Genomic DNA, 23253 nt, shown 5'->3' with positions numbered 1-23253 from the left:
TCAAGGCAATAATCAAGCTTTCAAGGTCAAAAATATCCTAAAAGGACCAAGAGAAAAGAAGCAAATATAATAGAATCTCCATCGTTTACTCCCTCCCTACCCTGACCACCTCAAGTTGACTTAATTTTTATAGACTGGACACGTATGTATCAGTATAGTAGGCCTAATTCCTTATGTTCAACAATTTGTTAGTCCCTTGGGTGGTCAACTTACAGAACTTCTACGGTAATATACAAAGGAATTCTAATTCATCTGGTAATGGGCTTCTCAACAGAAACCATACAAACTAGGAGGGAACAAAATGATACTTTCAAAGTGCCAAAAGAAAAAAACTGCCACCCAGAAATACTGTATCTAGCTAAGTTATCCTTCAAATATTAAGGAAAGAATCTTTCTAGACAAACACTAAGAATTCATCAGATCTGTCTTATAAGAAATGTGCAGAGGAGTTCTTTAATCTGGAAGAAAAAAACCCTAATGTGCAAAAATTCTGAAGGTATAAAACCTCCTAAAAGTACACAAACCTACAATATTCCAATACTACAATTTTGGTATGCCATCTACTTATAACCCTATAGGTTAAAAGACAAATTCATCAAAAATACTAATAGCAACCAGTTAAGAGAGACAAATAACTTGTTATATCCTATGAAATGTTTTCTGTAAGCTTCATGGTAACCATAATGCAAAAATCTATAATACACACCAAAAAAAAAAAAGCAATGAATTAAAACCTACTACCAAAGAAAAATCATTTAACCACAGAGGAAAATAGAGAGATGAGAGTTATAAAACCATAAAGTAAGCAAAAAAAAAAAAAAAAAACTATGCCAAATTTCCTTAACATATGGATGTCAGTATAGTATTTGATTTCTATCACAAATGAAACTCAGTTTAGATGGGTACAGGATCCTGGGCTAAAAGTTGTTATGTTTTAGAAAGTTTGAGGACAATGACCCTCCTCTTCTGGTTTGAAAAGTTTCAGCTGAATGATCTGCAATCATCTTTATTTTTCCCTTTGTAGGTAATACTTTTCTTACATCTGGCTTCTTGCAGGATTTTCTCCTATATATTAACTTTGTCAAAGTTAATTACAATGTGTCTAAGAGATGTTTTATTTAAAGTTTTGCTGGGGTTCTAAAACTATCATCTGAATTTCTGTATCTCTTAACCATGCTTAGGAAATTCTCCACCACAATGTCTTAAAGTAGAGCATCTACTGTACTCCATTCTCTTCTCCTTCAGGAATCCCTAAAATTTGGATAATTAGTCTTTTAGAATGATCCCGTAACTCTCTGTGAATATTCTGTTCTTGTTCTCCTTTTCTCTTCCTCTTTGAAGGCTTGGGATAGTTCAAAAGATTTGTCTTCAGTTTCTGAGATTCTTTCTTCTACCCACTCAACTCAATTACTGAGGGTCTACTATATTTTGAAGCTCCTGGAGTGCCCTTTTCAATTCCTTAACCTCTGCTGTATCGTTCATTATTTCCATATCCTTGGTGACTGTGTCTTTGAATTCATTAATTTCTTGAGGTAACTTATTTTTGCAATTATGGGGGTACAATGTGCTGGTTTTATATACCATTTGAAATATTTTCATCAAACTGGTTAACATAGCCTTCACCACATTTTCTTAGTTATTGTGTTAAGACATTTATACTCCACACTTAGTAAATTTAACATGTACCATTGTAAAATACACCATAGTTTTGTTCCCACCAATTACCCTCCCTCTACCCATCTTCCCCCCTCCCCTCCCTCTCCTTTCCCCTTCTTCTTGGACTATAGTTGGGTTATAGCTTTCATATGAAAGCTATAAATTGGTTTCATAGTAGGGCTGAGTACATTGGATACTTTTTCTTCCATTCTTGAGATACTTTGCTAAGAATATATACCAGCTCCATCCATGTAATCATGAAAGAGGTAAAGTCTCCATCTTTTTTAAGGCTGCATAATATTTCATGGTGTACATATAGGACAATTTATTGATCCATTCATGGGTCGATGGGCACTTGGGCTTCTTCCATGACTTAGCAATTATGAATTGGGCTCCAATAAACATTCTGGTGCAAGTATCTTTGTTATAAAGTGATTTTTGGTCTTCTGGATATATACCTAGTAGAGGAATTGAAGGATTGAATGGCAGGTCTATTTTAGATCGCTTAGTGATCTCCAAACATCTTTCCAAAAGAAACATATTAGTTTGTATTCCCACCAGCAGTGCAGAGTGTTCCATTTTCTCCACATCCATGCCAACATCTCTAATTTGGGTATTTTGTGATGTGGGCTAATCTTACTGGGGTTAGATGATATCTCAAAGTGGTTTTGATTTGCATTTCTCTAATTAAGGATGATGATTCTTAAGGCAATTTTTAAGCTACTTTTTAGATTTCTATTTCCATTTTTTCCTCCATTCAATTCACCTTATTTCCATATGTTGAATTCTATTTATGATATCTTGGCAATTTCTCTATGGATGGCAATTTCTGTTATATCTCCTTTGTCATCTTGTGGGGAAATGGATCTACTCTGATTTTTTTATATTGCCACAGTTCTTCCATGGGTTCCTACTTATGAATATTTTCCACTATTTGGCAATTAAAACTGGTGGGGTAAGACTGGATAGGGGCCCCAGAAACTGGAGCTAACCACCCCTTCACCAATGAGCTGGGGTTTGTGATTGCGGTTTTTCCCCTACAGCCTTGCAAAGGAATCTTTCAGAGCTGTAGCCAGAGACTGAGGGCTGGCTTGGTGAGATAATGCAAGCTGGCTCTGTCTTAATGTCAGCTTGCATCTACCCAATCCTGAGTCATGGTATTATGGTGGAATCTCAGCTGGGGAAACATACAAACACCTTTGGTGGCCCCGCACCCCACCCCACTAGTGACAGTCTCTCTCCACTACAATACCACCACTGTTCAACTTCAGAGGATTCTGAGGTGGGTAGCCTAGGTTGAAAGATCCAATCAGATTGTCCTAGGAAGTACAAATACCTCTTACTGGAAAGACTTCAAAGAGTTTCCAAGTGGCCAGAAAGTAGAAATACACAGCTAGATCCATCTATGCAATCCCAAGGGGCTGGAATAGGGTCCCCTCCAATGGAAAGGGAAGTCAGGAAAGATTGCTGCCAAAGTTAGAACTGGGGAATCACTGCCTCCTTATTCATCACTAATTCAGCCCATACCACTGACTCTGGGTGTCACTGTCTCTGCGCATGTCCCTCTCTCCCTGTGCCCCCTCTTTCCACATGTGCCACTGTTTCCATGCTGCTGTTTGGTGGCCCACACAATGCCCAGATAACTAGACCAGCTCTCCAGGAAATACTCAGACCCATCATTCATAATGACCAGCATGATGGTCTACCACCAAAGTAAACTCACCTAGGATTTAAAGAACAACACCTAGCTTCCACAATGGTGAAAGGGTTAAAAATATGCATTTGGACCTTTAAAAAACAAGATGGCCAAAACACTACCATAACTATCCTCAGTGTTGAATGGCTTCAATTCTCCTCTAAAGAGGCACAGGTTGGCTAACTGGATATAAAAACTCAGTCCAGGTATCTGTTGCCTCCAAGAGACAAACTTCAAAAGATAAAACAACTCAGGGCGAAGGGAGGGACAACTATAATCCAGGCAAATAGAATTCAGGAAAAAGTAGGGGTTGCAACTTATCTGTAGATACAACTGGATTTAAGCCAACAAAAATAAGGAAAGACAAGGATGGATCCTAATATTTGTCAAGGGAAACACTCAATATGAAGAGATTTCAATAGTTAACATTTATGCACTCTGTCAGAATGCTCCTCGATTTATAAAACCCTAATGGATCTGAACAATGTATCTTCTTGCACTATAATAGTTGGAAATTTTGATGTACCTTTGGAAGTTCTGGATAGATCCTCCAAGAATAAACAAAGAAATAATGGACTTATACTTAACCCTAGGACAAATGGACTTAAAAGACATGCAGAACATTTCAGCCTAATAAAAGTGAATTCACATTCTTATAAGTCCATTGATCATCCTCTAAAATTGATTATATCTTAGAACATAAAACAATAGAAATTATTCCTTGTATCTACTTGAACTATCACAGCATTAAAGTTAAACTCAACAGAAACCTTCATACTCAAAGTCATGGAAACTAACCTTAGGCTGAATGATAGCTGGATCAAAGATGAGATTAAGAAGGAAATCATCAGATTTTTGGGAACAAAATGAAAATACAAACTATCAAAACCTGTGGATACTGCAAAGGCAATCCTAGGAGGGAAATTTATAGCATTAGAAGCCTTCATCAAGAAAATAGAGCAAGTCAGCAACCTAATAAGCCATCTTAAACAACTGAAAAGGAAGATCAATCCAACCCCAAACCCAGCAGAAGAAAAGAAATAACCAAAATTTAGGGCAGAATTAAATGAAATTGAACCCAAAAAATCATTCAGAAGATCAATGAAACAAAAAACTCTTTGACGGGATTAACAAAATTGATAAACCTTTGGCTTTACCTAACCAGAAACAGAAAAGAAAAATTTCTAATATCATCAATCAGAGACAATAAAGGGGAAATAACATATACTATAGAAATATAAAAAATCCTCAATGATTACTATCCAAAATTCTATTCTTAGAAATATGAAAATCTGGAGAAAATGGACCAATACCTGGAAGCACACTATCTCCTAAACTTAGGCAGAACAATTTGGAAATTTGAATAGATCTATATTAAGCACTGAAATAGCATCAACTATACAAAATCTCCCAAAAAAGAAAAGCCTGGGAACAGTTGGTTTCACATCAGAATTCTACCAAACCTTCAAAAAGGAACTAGTACCCATATTACATAATCTATTCCAAAACATAGAAAAGGAAGGAATCCTTCCCAACATAATCTATGAAGCAAATGTCACCCTGATCCCCAAACCAGAAAAGGACCCAACAAAGAAAGAAAACTGTAGATCAATATCATTAATGTATATTGATGTAAAAATATTCAATAAGATCCTAGCAAACAATTCAATTGCACATCAAAAAAGTTATACACTATGATCAAGTTGGTTTTATCCCAGGGTTACAAGGCTGGTTCAACATGTGTAAATCTATAAATGTAATACACTACAGAAAATCAAAAACAACAAGCATATGATTCTCTCAATTGATGCAGAAAAGGCTTTTGATAATATCCAAGATCTTTTCATGATTAGAACACTTTAAAAAAAAATAGGCTTACATGGGACATTTCTTAAATGAATAGAGGCCATCTTCAGCAAACCCACAGCCAATATCATCTTGCATGGAGTAAAACCAAAATCATTTCCACTCAGATCTGGAACTAGACAAGGATGCCCATTGCCACCACTGCTATTCAACATAGCACTGGAAGTCCTATCCGTTGCAATCAGGCAAGACAAGGAGATTAAGGGTATTCAAATGGGAATTGATATACAACAGTTCTGGGTTCTTCATTTTTGTTCTATTACCAGTTCTTTTGGTTACTATAGCCTTGTAGTATAGCTTGAAGTCTAATGAAGATGTACCCTGATTTTTTCTTATGTAAGGTTGCATTGGCTATTCAGGGGATTTTTCTAGATCTGCAAAAAAATGACATTGGTATTTTAATGGGGATTGCATTGAATCTGTAAATCACTTTGGGTAATGTAGCCAGTAATGTTGATTATGCTGATCCATCAGCATGTTTTCCATCTATTTACATCCTCTGCAATTTCTTTCCTCAGTATTTCATACTTATCCCTGCAGAGGCATTTCACCTCCTTAGTTAAATATATTTCTAGGTATTTTCTTTTCTTTTTTTTGGCCAGGGCTGGGTTTGAACCCACCACCTCCAGCATATGGGTCCAGTGCCCTACTCCTTTGAGCCACAGGCGCTGCCCAGTATTTTATTTTCTTTATTGCTACTATGAAAGGTATCCCATCTTTGATTTTATTCTCTTACTGTTGTTAGCATATATAAAGCTACTGATTTTTGTACACTGATTTTGTAACCTGAGACTGCTGAATTCATTTATCAATTCCAGGAGTCTCTTGGTTGAATCTTTGGGGTTTTCTAGGTATAAGATCATGTCATCAGCAAAGGGTGATAGCTCAATCTTTTCTCTCCCCATGTGCATACCTTTGATTTCTTTCTCTTGCCTAATTACTCTAGCTAAGATTTCTAGCACTATGTTGAATAGAAGTGGTGAAAGTGGACAACCTTGTCTGATTCTAGCTCTAAATAGGAATACTTTTAATCCTTCCCCATTCGATATAATGTTAGCTGTGGGCTTATATATGGCCTTTATAATTTTGAGGTATGTCTCATCTAAACCAATTTTGTTAAGTGTTCTTATCATAAGAGTGTTGAATTTTAGCAAATACATTTCTGTATCCATTGAAAATATATATCTATTCTTACATCTATTTATGTGGTGAATTACATTTATAGATTTGTGTATGTTGCATCTCTGGGATAAAGCACACTTGGTTGTGATGCATTAGTTTTTTGATATGCATCTGAATTCATCCTAAGATTTTGAGAATTTTTGCATCTATATTCATAAGGGATAACAGTCTGCAGTTTTCATGTTTAGTTGTGCCCTTTTCTGGCTATACAGCTGATAATCTACATAGAACTACAAAGAATCTACAAAGAACTCATAATCTAAGAACATAATCAAAGAACATAATCATACAAATCTCATAAAGAACATAATCTACAAAGAACTCAAGCATATCATCAAGACAAAATCAAACAACCTCACTGGGGAGTGGGCAAAAGACATGAATAGAAACTTTTCAAGTAAAGATAGTTTAATGGCCAGCAGATACATGAAAATATACTCAATATCTCTAATCATCAGGGAAAGGCAAATCAAAACTACAAAGAGACAACACTTAATTCTAATGAAAATGCCCCTTATCAAAAAGTCCCCAAATAACAAGTGCTGGTGTATATGAAGGGAGGAAAGAACATTTATATGCTGTTGGTGGACTGTAAACTAGTACCACCTCTGTGGAAAGTAGTCTGGAGATACCTCAACTAAAAGTGGACCTACCATTTGATCCAGCAATCCTACTTCTACGTATTTACCCAAAGGGGGAAAAAGACATTTTATAAAACAGATACTTGCTCTCAAATGTTTATAGAAGCACCATTCACAATTGCAAGATGTGGAAACAACCCAAGTGCCCTTCAATGCATGAGTGGATTAATAAAATGTGATATGTGTATACCATGGAGTATAGAAAACGGTGATAAAGTATCTTTTAAAACAGCATAGATGGAACTAGAAACCATTCTAAGTGAAGTATGACAAGAATAGAAAACCAAATTGGGAAGAAGTCAAATTAGCCTTGTTCAGGGATAAGATCTTAGAAAAACCTGGAGACTCCACCAAAAGACAGTTATAACTAAAATACGTAAAGTGAAGTTTCAGAATACAAAGATCAATATGTAAAAAACAGTATCACTTGTACATGCAAACAGCAAACAATCTGAAAAAATCAAGAAGACATTTCCATTTATAAAGGCTACCAAGAATATAAAAGACCTAGAAATTAACCAAAGTGAAATACTTATATAAGGAAATCTATAAAACACTGAAAGATATTGAAAAAACACAAAGATACTGGGCAGCACCATATACCAGAGGTGGTATGTCCAAACCTGGCCCCAGCCAAAAAAAAAAAAAAAAAAAAATCGTGGATTGGAAGACTAAATATTGTTCAAATGTCAATATTACCTAAAATCTACAGGTGATTTAATGCAATTCCTATTGAAGTACCAATGGCATTCTTCACAGAACTAGAAAAGTTCTAAAACTTATATGGAACCATAAAACATATGCAATAGCCAAAGCAATCCTGAACAAAAATAACAAAGCTAGAGAAACTTCAAAATACACTGCAAAGCTATGATAATCAAATCAGCGTGGTACTGGCATAAAAAGACAGACCAATGAAACAGAACAGCGAATCCAGAAATAAGTTGGCTGTAAATGCATGAATTTGTCTTTGACAAAGGAACCAAGAACATACAATGGGAAAAGGACAGTCTCTTTAATAAATGGTGCTGAGGAAACTGGATAACCAGTTGAGTGAAACTAGACTTATCTATCACTATACATGATCTATCAAGTGTAGAACATGTCTTAATAATCAAGTACATGAGGCAAAAGCTATATTAATTAGTTTGATGTAAGCACATCAAATTGCATTAAAAAACACATTATACCCCACATATGCATAAATGTGTTCATGATCTATGTCTATATGACTTAGTAAAAAAAAAATTAAAAATTAAAAATGGAGTACAGACTTGAATGTAAGACCTGAAAGTATTAGAAGAAAACATTGTAAACACTCCAAGGTGTTGGTCTAGGCAAAGAACTTTAGCATAAAGCTTCAAAAGCACAGCAACAAAAATTAAAGTATGCAAATGAGATTACATCAAATTAAAAAGCTTTGCATAGCGAGGGAAACAAAGTTGAATAGACAAACCCTAAATGGGAGAAACAAAAAGCTCAAATATTCCTCTTCAAAATATTGAAACAGTGGTTGAAAATCTTTAACAAAAAGGCCAGGCCTGCATGGTTTTATAGATGAATTATATTGTATTGTCAAGGAACATAACAATCTATAATATTTTACAGAATACAGGCAAAAGAAAGAGAGGTAGTATTTTCCAACTCACTCTAGGAGACCAGCCCCAGCCAAATTTTTCCATTATGGAAAAACAAAATTGTAAGCACATTACCCTTATAAACATGGATTTAATTTACTAATATTAAGATTTTGGCATCTATGTATGAAAAAGATAACATGTATAAGCTGGATATATACAAAAATGGTCTCAAACTCCAGACCTTAAGCAATCCTCCCTCCTCCAAGATGGTTTAATATTAGAAATCTCATAACTGTCATATCAACACATTAACAAAACCCAAATATTGTTGAGATAATTCCCCACGGACATCTTCCTTTTCTGTACAACTTGTAAGCAGAATCTCCTGTAACCTTTGTTCCAACCTATCTTTTCAAGGATCGTTATATAGAAAATAGCCTTGAAAGATAGTGTCTCTTTCTGAAGCAGAGAGTTATTTCACTATCCAGTATAATAAAGATAATGTCTCACTTTAGAGCAAATGTTGGACTAGTCTGCTTTGTAGCCCATTTTAAAAGATGCAGGTTTTCTCAGCTGTGACTCACAGCTGCCCATGAGGCCTCTACCTGGGCTTCCCTTATTGCTCCCATGGAGTGGGGGACAAGGGGAATGGATGTGAACCTAAGACGACGCTGCCATGAGTGAGAGTCCTTTATGTCCCACCACGAGTCTCACATCTTCTCCCAGCATCTATAAAAGGATGGCAGGCTAACTGACTAGCTTGCAAGTAGGGCAAAATCTCAAACACTTCACAGTTCTTGACAACTATCATCACAAAATGTACAGGATAAAGCATGTGATAAAAATAAGTAGTTGTAGAATATTAAGTAGGAAAACATCAAAAGCATTCTTTTTAAAAACAGAAATAAGAATTGTCACTATAATTCAATATTGTATTGAAGATTCTGGAAAGTGCAATAAAATGAGAAAAACACAGGCATAAATTTTAGGAGAAAATAAATATGAGATAAATTAATGCATTTTATTCCTAATAATCTGTATAAAGATGGCTAGGTACAACAATAGCATATATTCAAACATGGTTGTATATCCATGTATTAGCTGATAACTAGAAAAAAGTAATTAAGAAGAGATACCATTTGGAGCACAGATAAAATCAAGAATTTGAGAATCCAACAAAAATTGTGTAAGACTTCAATAGAGACAATAAACCCTAATTACTAAATATGCAAAAGATGTAAATAAATGGAGAATTATATCATGTTTATTTATTAAAGGCTTAATGCTAGAATTTTATAGAACTCAATACTATAAATTTTACAGGAATAATAAACACCCAAACGTATTTTCCAATAAAAGAATAGTATTTCTGTATCAGATAACTGTTAGTTTAAACTGGTTGATATTAACAGGATAGACAAATTGACAAATTGACACATCTAATAGAATAGGGACCCCCAGAAACAGGACATGAGAGCAGAATGTCATGTCTTGGGTGAAAGAAGAAAATTTTTTAATAAGTATAGCTGAAAAATTTTAACTTCATGTAATAAAATAAAACTTAGTCCCTACTTCACACCACTTCTAATAACTTCCCATGAACGAAATAATTCACCCATATTTTCTACTGATACTTTCATAAAATTTTATTTTTGAACCTTGGAGTTGAGAAAAATTTAAGACAGGAAAACATTGACTATGAAGGAAAACCCATAAACTTTACTATGTTGAAATTAACTTTTGTTAATTCGTGAAAGTGAAAAGACAAATTTCTATAATACTAGCAATAAAAATTCAGAATATATAAAATCCTACAAAAAAGCAGCAAATAGGCAAAAGACAAATGGGATAACCAATAAAATATGAAGAGATGTTCATCATTAGTGAGTATAAAAATGCAAGTCAGGGCCATGATGAGATGCTACTTCATACTCATTCAACTGGCAAAAATTTTTAGAGCCTGACAGTACTAAGAGTAGGAAAAACTGAACACACAAGATTTCTTATGTCAAGTTATGGGCAATAACTTTGGAAGACAGCATTAATGCTACAATGCACAAAGTTCTTTGTATATGCAGAAGCGGAATTGCTGGGTTATAAAATATTTGTAACTATTTGGTATTTTAAAGCTGAATATTCAAACTTTTCCAAATATACATGGACCCCCTCTCTTCCAGTCAAATGTACCTTCTGGCCCCTTGTGTCTGGGCGGAGCCACAGGTCTAGGTTTGGGAAGTGACCTGAATGAAAGTAAGCTGGGATCTCTTCCATGCTAGAGGAAGGAAATGGTGATTCCAGATTCTTTAGAGCTCTTTCCCTCTGTCACCGCTGTCAGCATTTTGGATGGTGACCATCTTGTGAGCCTAGGCCCCTTGAGTGAGTATAATCAGCAGCCTTCTCTGTTGAATACAAAGGACAAAAAAGCATAAGTGAGGAATAAGCCTTTGTAGTTTTATGCTGCTGGGATTTTGAGAGCCATTTGTTACTGAAGAATACTGTAACCTAGTCTGACTGATACATACACAATAGGAGACATGTACAAGACTGCTTATAGCACCAGTATGCACAACAGCTTTGGAAACAACCCAAATGCTTGTCCCCTGAAGGAGGGTGAATAAACTCTGGTATATTCACTCAGTAGGAGATTACTTAGCAGTGAGCAAAATAACTACCTGACATGTAACAGGACATACAAGCTTTAACAATGTAAACAAAGTGAAAAAGTTCACCCAAAAGCTGATTTATTTATATATGTATTATATATATATATATATACACATATATATATATCAAGATGCCCCTTTTATAAAATTGTGAAAATAACTAAAATGCAAACAAATGTTTAAGAATATGTATGGGTGTAATAAAAGGAAATATAAAGAGGAAAGCAGAAAGTGGTAACTACAGGATTCAGAATGGTGGTTAACTGAGACGAGCTGGGACATAGAAGGAACACAATTGCATTGTTTGGTGTGGGTAATTCTTAAAATCTTGATTTTGGAGAGTTGTAGGGATGTAGGAGTATTATATAAGCACTAATTAAAAATAGCTAAAGTGACAGTTTATTCATGATCAATGATGAATGCTTTATAAACGTTCATCATTATAGCTGATCCATAAGACAGCTTTTATATACCTGAGATTTTAAACAATAATGGTAGAACTGGTCCTATTGTCAATAACTTTCCAAAAGTATATATATGGAGGGATTCTTGGTCACCCAGGAGTTGAGAACACATGGATGTGCACCATTTACTGGCATTAAGTCCCAAGGGTAGGGTGACCCATGGCCCAAAGATCCTGGTCAGCCTGAGAGTCATGTATCATATTCCTTTTTCTATGGGGTTTTTGTTATACACCACAGTTAAAGGCAGAGTGTGAGTAGGACAGGAGTAAGCTCTGCGTGAAGTAGGACAACAAACCTGTAGTAATTACTGACCTGTTGACCATTCTCCTCCTCCTTTCCTATTCCTTTGCAGGCATTGTTCCAGGGACTGGGAGAGGCTGAGATTCATGGGAGCTTGCAAAGGCAGGGAAATCTCAGTTTGTTGAGACCTATGGGCACATAATGGCTGCTATGGACACTGGGGGGGCGGGGGTTGACTAATCCAAACTGCTGGTGGAAGAAGAGGTGACCTCCCAGCTGAGACCTAAGGTACAAGTAGGGTCCATGCAGGGGAAGGATTACATAGAGGAAGAGGTGGTATTTCAGGCAGAAGACCATCTGTGGACCCAAGCGAAGGAGATTTTGAACAGCTCTATGTTTCAGTCTGGCTGGACTGAAAGAATAAAGGGGAAGAGATGGAGAGGGAATGTGAGAATAAACAGGTCATGCGAGGCCTTGCAGGGTTTGGGTTTTAGCCTGAAGGCAGTGAGTCACTCTGGAGTATTAATCAGAGGAACATATCAGATCTGCATTTCAGAAAAATGGCTCTGAGCTTCTGTGAGCTTCAGGGTGGATCAGAGTTCCCACAAGAAATACATCCCACAGGGTATGATTGAAGGAGGTTTGATGGAGGGCTGTGGGCAGATCCAGGCAGCTACAAAGGGATAGTCTAGCCCCCAGGAAGAAGCAGCAGGGTGCCTTCACACACCCAGCCTAGAGGCCGTGGAGGTGTGTCACCAGAGCTTGGTGGGACTTGGAGCCATGAGAGGGACCACCTAACAAGCTATGGTTGCAGAGGAATGCCCACTGCCAACACCATGTCCAGCAGGCAGGGAGAGGGACACCCCACCTGCCACGGCCTTCCACCCCTTGATTTCCTGCCCACGCTTCCCACTGGCTTAAACCAGAAACAGATGACATGGAACCTGGATGATGCCGTCTGAGAAGTTCAGAGAAGGCACAGAGAAGAATGTGGGGGTGGGGCACAAATGAATCCTTGCACAGGAGACTTATAAAGGACTAAAGGTTTGTGTCCCTGCAAACATTTCTGATTAATTCCTAACCCATGCGATAGTATGTGGAGGTAATTAGGTTTGGATGAGCTCATGGTGGGGAGCCCTCTTAGTGTCCTCATAAGAGAGACCAGAGCAGTCTTTCTACCCCTTCCCCTCCCCCAAGATGTAGTAATTTCATCCACTTGATGGACTTGGGATCAAGGGGATGATAGTCCACAGAATAAAGGGCCACACTTTAGCAGCCTAGCTCCTCCTAGGAAAGAAATAGCTAATGCAATAGGTCACAGTCTGACATTCACAGGGCCACACTTGGAACTGGGCAGGGACGCTGGGTCAGTGCTCTTGCATGGTGTGGCTTTGCCTCACTCTCTCTTCACATCCTACGTCCACACCCTACGAAAGGCCTCACCATGGGTGGCATTGGTAGGTTGAGCCAGAGCCCCTCTAGTGCTTGGCCATAGATTGCACCCAGCTATTCTCTATGGGCCAAACCACTCCTCTACGGCTGTAATGCTAGACTTGCAGGGTTGGGGGAGGTGAGACTCTTTGGGCGTCTGATTGTGGTTTAGACCCAAGCCACACTCCTCAGTCCACCTCCACCAGTAATAAGGCTTATAGCCTGATCTCCACTGGGATTTCTCTGATATTTACCTTTCAATTGGTTCTGGGATGAGAAAATATTGAAAATGAACGATATCCCTGAAGACCCCAGTGTTTGCTGTGTGGTATCCACATGTGCCATGTGATACCAGAGCCACACAGACTTCTCACTGAACCCATCAGAGATTCACTGTTCAACCAGCCAAGTGTTCACTAACGTCCACAAGGCTGGGAGGAAGGTAGCCAGGAAGGTGGCTTTTTACCCAAAAAAGGAGAGACTAGTGATGACACTCGCTTTGCAAAGAAGAACTGCTGTGCTATACATCAGAGGCCTGTGATGGCAAATTATGGATAACAAGAACTATAAAAACAGCAGAGGAAAGTGTGGAACAAATATTAGTGTGTGTGATCCCTTAGACACGGAGAGGTCACATCGTGTCTGTTTTCTGTACCACAACAGAAAGGATCTAACACAGACCTGAAAGGGCTATGGGACAGCATGGGCCCAGAGAAGGATCAGCAAGTGAAAGGGAGGGAGACGAGAGTGTCCTTTAAGGGAGGCATCAATTTCCTAGCACAAAGGATTAATAATACCCAGTTGATGCCATGTGTCTGCATCTTGAAATAACGATTGTAAACTAAGCTTAATAGCCTACCAGCCACTCTAAATTTGCTCACGCCTACTTGTTCCCATAATGATTGAGTGACTATGCATATCACAAATTAAATTGTTTGCAATTTGTAGGACCATTCTCTTGTCTTTATATAAAGTCTAAAGTTCAAGAACCCCTTTGAGTCTTATTGACAATTAAGGGTGTTTAGTTCAGATATCTGAGCACTGTAACCTTCTCTGTAACCGAAGATAATGCTTATTTCTATCCAAGGGCATCACATATAAATATGCGGAAGTAACTGTGCTATAAACATGGGGATTAGTTACAAGAAGCCAGCAATCCTAATGTCTTTGTCTTAGCATCTGTTTGTGAAGAAACTCAAACTGACATTCAAGTACACATAGTTTATTTTGGATGTGATCCCAGGAAACATTGGTTGGGAGTGGAGAAGGGAGAAAAGAGAGAGAAGCAGCCAACATACGGCACCATACTTGCAACTGGAGCTTAATCCCAGGGAGGAATTCTGAGAGCCATTGTAGGAAACATGCCTCAGTCACCCCACCCAGGAGGTAAGGGAACTAATACCAACTCCCATCAGTCATCGGTTGAGGGCTACGCGACTGTATGTCACTATGCTTGAGGACAGAGCAAGAGGCAGAGAAACAGGTCCTGGCGGATGGTGGTCAGGCCAGTGTGCTCTGAACTGGGTGGGCTGAGGAGCCTGGGCACCAACAGTGTCTGTGATAACCAACCCCACACTTTTGGTCCTCTCTACCGTTATCTAGAGGTCTGCATGGAATGAATGTCCTAGGTAATAGAGGAGGGCATTGGGTGGTTCTACTGGAGCAGACCAGCAGGAGAGTCCAGCCTGCTGAGCACCCTGACCCAACGAGTCCACCTAGGGACACTGAGCCAGAGGTTCACCGCAGTTACTGTCCACTTCACTGAGATCCACATGTAAAGACCCAGGGTCATGAGGAAGGATCAGACAGCTTGAGCCTCAGTCACTCTGGCTTATAGCCTGGTCCCCTGCAATCCTCTCTAAACTGCTCATATCTGAGTTTCTTTTTACAGGGAATTTCATGTGTTTGGAGGGATCCTCCCACTATCCTTGGCCTATCACCTTTACAGTGTCCTGATTTCTCTTAGGCAGACTTCAGTTCACAATATTTTCAAGGAAGGGCCTCTTGCTCCCTTCTGCTCCTCACCCTCTCCCAGCTTTCCAAGGCTGGATTCTAATCTAGAGTAGTTGTTCCTTATGGTGCAGGTGGGAGAATAATAGCCTTAAATGAGCGCTGAGGATTTGCTTCTCAAACTGTGGCTCTGAGAACCCCTGCCCCAAGAGCTGAAGGAACTTGTTAAAGAGGTAATCCCGGGGGCTCCATTCTACACCCTGGAATCTGAATCTCTGGGCCTGACATCAGGATAAGCGGCCCCTTTAAGAAGCAAACCAGGTGATTCTGATACAAGACCTAGCCCAGTGCTTCTCAAACTTTGGTACACATTAGAATCACCCGGGCAGCTTCTGAAACGTCCAATGCACAGGCCATGTTAACACCAATTAAGCCAGAATACAGGAGTGAGATCAGGACAGTAGGATGTGTTAAGACTCCCTAGGAGATACCAATGCGCACCAAGTTTGGGAATCTGTGAATCTGATCTACAACTAGCAGGGAAGAAACTGTTACATGGTTGACTTTGAGAAGCTGGGGTTTCTCATTTTTAAAAACAGACCCTTCTTTCCTCCTGGCCTCAGAAGTCTTATCTACCACTTTTAATTTACAGGCGAGGAAGCTGAATACTAAAATGTAAAAACATGATGGCCGAACAGCTTATTACATTTAAATTCTTTCTCTTCATTCAATACAATAAACATTCTTAAATGCTCAGTGCCAATATCCAGCGTTTAGCAAGTCACAGTCAGACAGGGAATCATGTGTGTTACCCACATGTACCAGGCATCCCCACTGCATGATGTGGAGATCTTTTTAATATGTGACCTTACTGTATACTCTTTTCTTTTAATTTCTGGAAACATTTCAACATTTCACTGACCCAACCTTTATAAACAATAAAGGCAAGAATTTTGGGAAGAAACCTAAATCTATATAAATAATCCACAAACAAAAATTAAGTCCTCCAAGCCACATACTAAAAACCATAGGCTTTTAAAAATAAATAAAGCAAACACAAAACTTTGCATCTGCACACACAGGAAAGGCTGAGGAATTTTGCCCTGTATGTACGTATATTACCGTAGCTAGGTAGATTTCCCCCATATGGAAGTAAAAAAGTAACTCCAGTTTATTGATTCATTTTATTTTTTTGAGAAACTCACGCTAGAGCATGCTGTTGTTTTGTTTGCTTTACAGAAAATCGTTCAAGTGAAACCACCTCAGTTATTTCCCTTCACTTGTGTGCATCACACCTGGCCTTCGAATGAAGACGGCCCCATTCCCAGGGAGAGATGTGACGAACTTCTCCGGGGAGCCAATGCCAGCTTGGTTCTCTACAATGCGAGAAATCCAACAAAACCAATTTGATCTAATCAAATATACCAAGGAGCCTAAATGCGTTTTGGTATTGGTAATAGAGCTTTCAGTTTTACATTTAAAAAAAAAAATAACATGTAGGCGAAAGTATGAGGAATAAAACCACATTTTAGAAGGAAAATTATAGGCTTCCTACAAGGGTTGTTTGCCAAATTATAAAGGTGATTCAACTGCACTAAAACCAACATATGCTTAGTTTGATTTTTTCCTGAAGCTAAGAATTCTTTGCTTCATGCGTTTCACATTCTCATTTTCTTAATGCTTCAAACCTCCAGTAAAAAATGTTAAATACTCAAGGTATCAGGGGCTGTATTCTTTCCATAGCACAGGTTTGGCCAAGCACAAAGGGAACCTTCAGTGAGACGTTGCTTGAAGTAATCCCTACCAGGCAGTGAGATACGTTTCTGAAAGTGTACCGTTCTGCCTGACATGACTCTTCTCTGAAAGCATCTCCTGTTTCTGACTCCTTTACTCTGCCAAGTGATAAAAGCACTGATCCATCAGACACACATGTTCAACCTGGAACAGACGAGGATGGAGACTCAGGAAGGGTCATCAAAGACCCAGAACTATGGCTTCTAGGTGCTCCTGGTAATATTTAAAAGTTGTACAGTTCCTTACCCGATGTGATAGGCTGTGTCAACAGAGGCCTAGTCAGGAGAACAGAAACAACTCCAGGTACTTCAAAAGGGGGGCTATAACTCAGGGTGGGTCTCAGCTGCTCTGCTTCTCATGACTTAATCCAACTTTCCCTGTCTCTGAGGGACAGAGGTCGGGTGGGGGGGGGACATGCCACCTCCTGGGGCATGCACCCAGGGCCTGCATCCCTGGGACTTACATCCTACAAATACCCAAATTCTTGGGATCTGGCAGGAAGATGGAGAAGATCTTCCAACTGCAAAGTAGTTCTCCTTGGGCCCAGAATCTGACTCTGTGTATCAGAGTCTCTCCTGAAGAGCAAGTCAAAGCTTTCTCAGTCTGCAGGAGTGAGAGAGGACTCAGACCTCTCATGACCTTTGTCTTCACTTGCTTCCTGACCTTTCCTCTCCAACCAAAATTACAAAGCAAAAATTCTCATCCTGTGTCTATGCATACAGATAGGTACACTAGGAAAAAGGGAGCAAGGTGTTGTCTGTACAATGAATAAGGCCCAGCTCAGGCAACCAAAACTATAATTAAGAAGAGTATTAGTATAGGTATATGTTAAAGTAAAAATAAAATTCTCAAACTGCCTTCCCCAATTACAGATCTGTTTGTATGCTCATTCCCTTTTGACTCCCGTTCTCTAAATGATAGAGTCAAAAGTGCTCTATGTTTACTAAGTGCCCAGGGCCAACCCCCTCAAATGCATAACTAAGAGGCTAAGTGTTGCTTTCAGTTCCAATACATGTAGGCAATCAGAAGTTCGGGATGGCCCCGGGATTCAGGGAGCCACTGCATTTTATCTATTTCTATGTAACAAAATACTCAAATTTAGCAGATTAGAATGAACATCACTATGTACCCTATAAGTATGTATAATTATGTGTCAGTTAAAAATAACAAGATATCTATTGCCTCAGTTGTTAAAGTTCAGGCCTTCAGGAGTGGCTTAGTGTGGTGGTCCTGGCTCCAAGGCTGCAGTCAAGCTATTGCCTGGAGCATCAGACTTCCAGGACGAAAGCATCTGCTCCAAGCTCACTCACAGGGTTGTTGGCAGGTCTTGGTTCCCATGGGCTGTTGAAAGGAGGGCTTCAGTGTCTCATCACATGGGCTTCATCTCAGGGTGCCTTGCATGATCAAAACACATGGCAGCCAACTTCCCCCAGAGCAAGTGATCCAAGAGGAAGGCAGAACCCAAAACAGAAGCTGCAGTGTCTTTACAACCTAATATCCTAAGTGGCATGCCATCACCTCTGTGTGCTGTTGGTCACACAGGCCAATCCTGGTATAGAGGAGGGGACTGCACAGACTATGAACACCTGTAGGAGGGGATCGCTGGGGACCCTCTTAGAGGCTGACTGCCACACCCTCTTATACTTCCTACCAGCTTTTGCAAAGAGTAGACCAGAAGGAGGAGGTCCTAGTCCACTTAAGTAGTAATTACTTTTCATTCAGCTCTTGTTCCTTGTTCTAAGGAACGTGTGAGCTGGAGAAATGACTGACATTCTGAGGTCCAGGGAAATATCATCAAATACTATTAAACTGTAATTATGGCAGATCAAGTGAGTACATTTGCAGAATTTGAGACTCAAGTACTTTATTACAAAGTTGAGGTCTCTGTATAGTTGGTCCAGGGTCTTAAATTGAATTTGGATCTTTTTAGAATTGTCTTTCCTAGAGTTGGGATACTTGGTGACATTAGCCTGTGGGAGCCACGGCTCCTACCATAAGTCCTTACAGGTCAACCTCGTTCCAAAGGAAGAGGGCAGGGCTGTCACGTGGGCCAGAGCAACTGCAATTCAAAACAAGCCCTTTAACGTTTGGTGAGTGTAATGCCTTTTTGTAAGCGCAACTCCTTTCCCTCATTTCAAAAACTGATTCTCAAGTGATGGTCAGGAGTTATTTTGTCTTTAGGAAAACTAGTTGTAATGCTGTAGGAAAAGTAGTAAAGAGATTTGGGGGCTACCTTTGGGGTAGTAAAATCACCAATGACCTGGGGAATCCAAAGCTAAAGCAAGACAACATGGTTGAATGTGGAGCACAGGTCCTGCCGTATTTCACTGGGTTTTGGAAGCAGGTGCTAGAGGCACTCTGAGATACTGAAAGAAACAAAAGGCCTTTTTCCTTTACTCTTCACCTACTATTTCTCCCCACACACAACCAATCAATTCTCCAGCAGGCACCATTAGTTGTTTTGTAATTCAATCAGATCCTATCTACCTGAAAATTGTGTCAGGTCTCCCAGGTTGAGGGACTAATTCCCTCCAGTCCTTCCAGACCTTCCCCCAGTTCTGGTGTTAGTTGTAAGTAGTAGGTTGCTACTTAAGCTTCTGACCAAGTGGCTATCTACTGGGGGTTCCAATGAGCCCTTCCTTGAGTTAAATTTGCTACAGTGACACACAGAACTCTGAAACATGTTTAGCCATTTATTATAAAGGTTATTACTGGGAGGCCAACGTAAGTGGATCACCTGAGCTCAGGAGTTCAAGACCAGCCTGAGCAAGGGCAAGACCCTGTCTCTCAAACTAGCAGGGAGTTCTGGCAAGCACTTGTAGTCCCAGCTACTTGGGGTCTAGAGATCCTCTTGCCTCAACCTCCCAACAGTTTGAGGTTGCTATGAGCTGTGAAGACATGGTACTCTACCAAGGGTGACAAAGTGAGACTGTCTCCAAAAATAAATATATATATATATATATATATACACACATATAAAGGTTATTACAAAGAATACATACAAATGAACAGTCCAATGGAATAGAGGCATAGGGGAAGGCATGAGGGAAGGGACACAGAGTTTCAGTGCCTTCTCCCATGGGGATGCATCATCCTCTAGGCACCACTATGTGTTCAGCCACCAAGAAGCTCCATGATCCCAGGCTTCTGGATTTTTATGGAGGCTTCATTACACAGGTACACTTGATACATCATTGGCCATGGGTCATCAGTTCAACCTTCTGTCTCTCCCCTTCCGGGAGGTGGGGGTGGAAATTCCAACCCTCTAATCATGGCTTCGTCTTCCATGAGACTAGCCCCATCCTGAAACCACTGGTCCTGGGAACCATCCTGCCCCTGGTCATTTTGTTAGCATATAAGACTCTTATTACTGCACATTGTAAGTATTTTAGGAGTCATAGGTATATCTGTATGTCAGGAACATGGATTGAAGACCAAATATATATTTCAAACAATCATAGGAGTTTAGTTGTTCAAGCTGGGCTTCTGTAAGGCTTAGGAGGGAGTAGTAAAGGTCAATCGTCAGTGAGTCCATTGTGCTTCAATGTTAAAAACTGTTTTAAACCATTTAAGATAGGTTAGATGATATGGTAGTAACATACAGTCCCCACATTTTGGTGGTTCAAAGGTTTATCTCTCTCACAGCTGATGTCCATGATGGGTTGACTTGGGTGTTCTGCTCATTGTAATCACTCAGGGCCCCGGGCAGGTGGAGCAGCCACTATTATGCACTTGGCAGGTCATCATGCCAGACAGAGAGTGCACTATGGAGAGTCCACTACCAGGAATTAAATGCTCAGCTCCAAATAGACACAGCGTTTCCAGTCATTTCCACCCATAAAACATGATCACCTAGACAGCCCAATAAAGTGCCCAAAGTGGGGAAGGTAGTTGAATATGGGTGAACAGAATTATCACCACCATAACTGGATCTCAGTGAAACTTAAACCCTGACTTTCTTTTCTTTTGTTTCCTCATCTATCTAGTTCCCCCAGACAGCACTTCATCTGTGTTAGTGTCTACAGCTGGCAACAGCAATGTAGATCTGGAGATAGTAATGTGTACTTTGTTCTGGAATCGTCACTCCTGCTTGAGAAATGCTATTGTGGCAACTAGATGGGATGGATCTAGGGCTGGTGCTACGACATCTGTAGGTCCTATTTAGCCTCTGGAAAGGGGGAACAGATGAGACTCAAATCTGGAATTAATTCAGCAGTTCAGGTGCTGAAATGATTCTATGACTCCAGTGGAATACATTCCAGAGCACGACCATTGGAGAAGGGCCCACTCTACCCAGGCTGTCTGGTGCCAGGTACTTGGTGAATGTGAAGTCAGGGTCACAGAAGGAAAGAGGCTGCAACTCACATTGTTCAAAGGAGGGAGACTCCAGGGATGAACTTTTAGAAGCATGGGCAGAATTATGGGGAACCATCTAGGATGTTAAAACACCCAATGCTAGCATATGCAGGAGGCCGGTAATCCTCTCAGAGGAAAGGAGAGGAAATAGTATTATCTTAGTCTGTGAGAGCTAAAACTGTGAAGGAGCTGCTGGACAAAATCTATAGTTATTCAAGTACAGACCAGTGCTAGAGATGTGGCCGAAAGCAGGAAGGAAGCTGAAAGAAATGGTCTATCTTCTCTTCCCATGTGCCAATCTCCTATCAGCATGTCTCATTGACTAAACTTGATGAGAAGCCAGCCTAGCAAGGGGGCTCCAGTGATGCCATTCCCAGGCATGAACCTTCTGAGCAGAGAGAAGGGCAGAAAATGGCCTCAGAAAAGTGGTCCTGGGAGTTAGGGTGGTGATGGGAGACTGTCTCTACCTGGTCTGAGTGCAGTAAGAAAATTATGGTGAATTCTGGCCTTTAATTTCTCTGGTACTTTAATTTCCCTAAGGGAAGGGATATTTTGTTTTCTCCAAGGCAACAAATAAAAAGGGTTGGTGGGGAGGAAGAGTTTGTTACTAGTACTTAATTATCTCTGAGGGAAGAGAGTGGATTCATATGATTTCCATTGAGAACATTTTTTATATTGTGAGTGTTGTATGTGTGCCACATAGGGGCTTACTGTTCTAGTGAGCCAGGTTTATAAGACTAGGAATTATTTGAGAAAATCAGGGGTCAATATTTGGTGACCCGATGACATTGGACAAAGTGTCTTATCCATTTTAGAAGTTTCTAGAGCTCATAGAAGAACTGCCCATTTCTCTGGACCCAGGAACTTATAAAAATCAGTGGTGTTAGAAGCTGCCTTATACTTCCATTCTCTTTAATGATGGCTGGTCTCCCCCACTGAAGAGGGTCATCACATTCCTGGTTGACCATAAACTTGAGTGAGGACAATAAACTTGAGCTCACTGGTCTAACAACACAACATAGGGAAATGTTGAGGAAGAAATGTTTCCACCAATCAACCCACTCCTTCCTGATTTCTACCTACCACCCTGGGAAGACCTGCTATCTAACAAGGTTGCTGAGGTCTTGGCTGGGTCTGGTTTACAAGTTGATGCAGGACTGAGCCCTTAGGGGTTCCTGACTTAGTGCCCTGATTCTGTCAGTTGGAATAAGAGAGAGCTCCAGGGAGTTTGATTGTCTTTTTTATGTGGGTGATTTTACCAAATTTCTTCCTCCTTGTAGTTTGAAGCTCTCTTCTTAAATATGTTGGCTACTGATCCCTGACTTTTGAGTTTAGGGGATAGGTAGCAAGGCTTACCCTTATCCTCAAACCCAAGCCACATGCTTAATTCAGAGCTCTATGTTGGTTACATGTCACTGATGGCTGTGGTTTGAATTGTCACTCAAAGTTCGTGTGTTGGCAACATAATCCCAATGCAAATGTTGGGAGGTGGGGCCTAATGAGAGGTGATTAGGTCCTGAGGGGTCTGCCCTCCCCAATGGACTAATGTCATTACTGCTAGAGTGGGTAAATCATGGCAGAAATGAGTTTCCAATGCAAAGATGAGTTCAGCCCTCTCTTTCTCTCTCGTCCTGGTACCATGTTATGCCTTCAATTGGATGACACAGCAAGAAGGCCCTGACCAGATGCCAGCCCTTTGACCTTAACTTGCCTAATCTGTGATATTCTGCTATG

The sequence above is a fragment of the Otolemur garnettii genome, unplaced genomic scaffold (assembly GCF_000181295.1).
Source record: "Otolemur garnettii isolate 467f Iridium unplaced genomic scaffold, OtoGar3 scaffold00031, whole genome shotgun sequence".
NCBI lineage: Eukaryota > Metazoa > Chordata > Mammalia > Primates > Galagidae > Otolemur > Otolemur garnettii.
The sequence above is the reverse complement of the archived record's forward strand: the minus strand, read 5'-3'. Positions refer to the sequence as shown.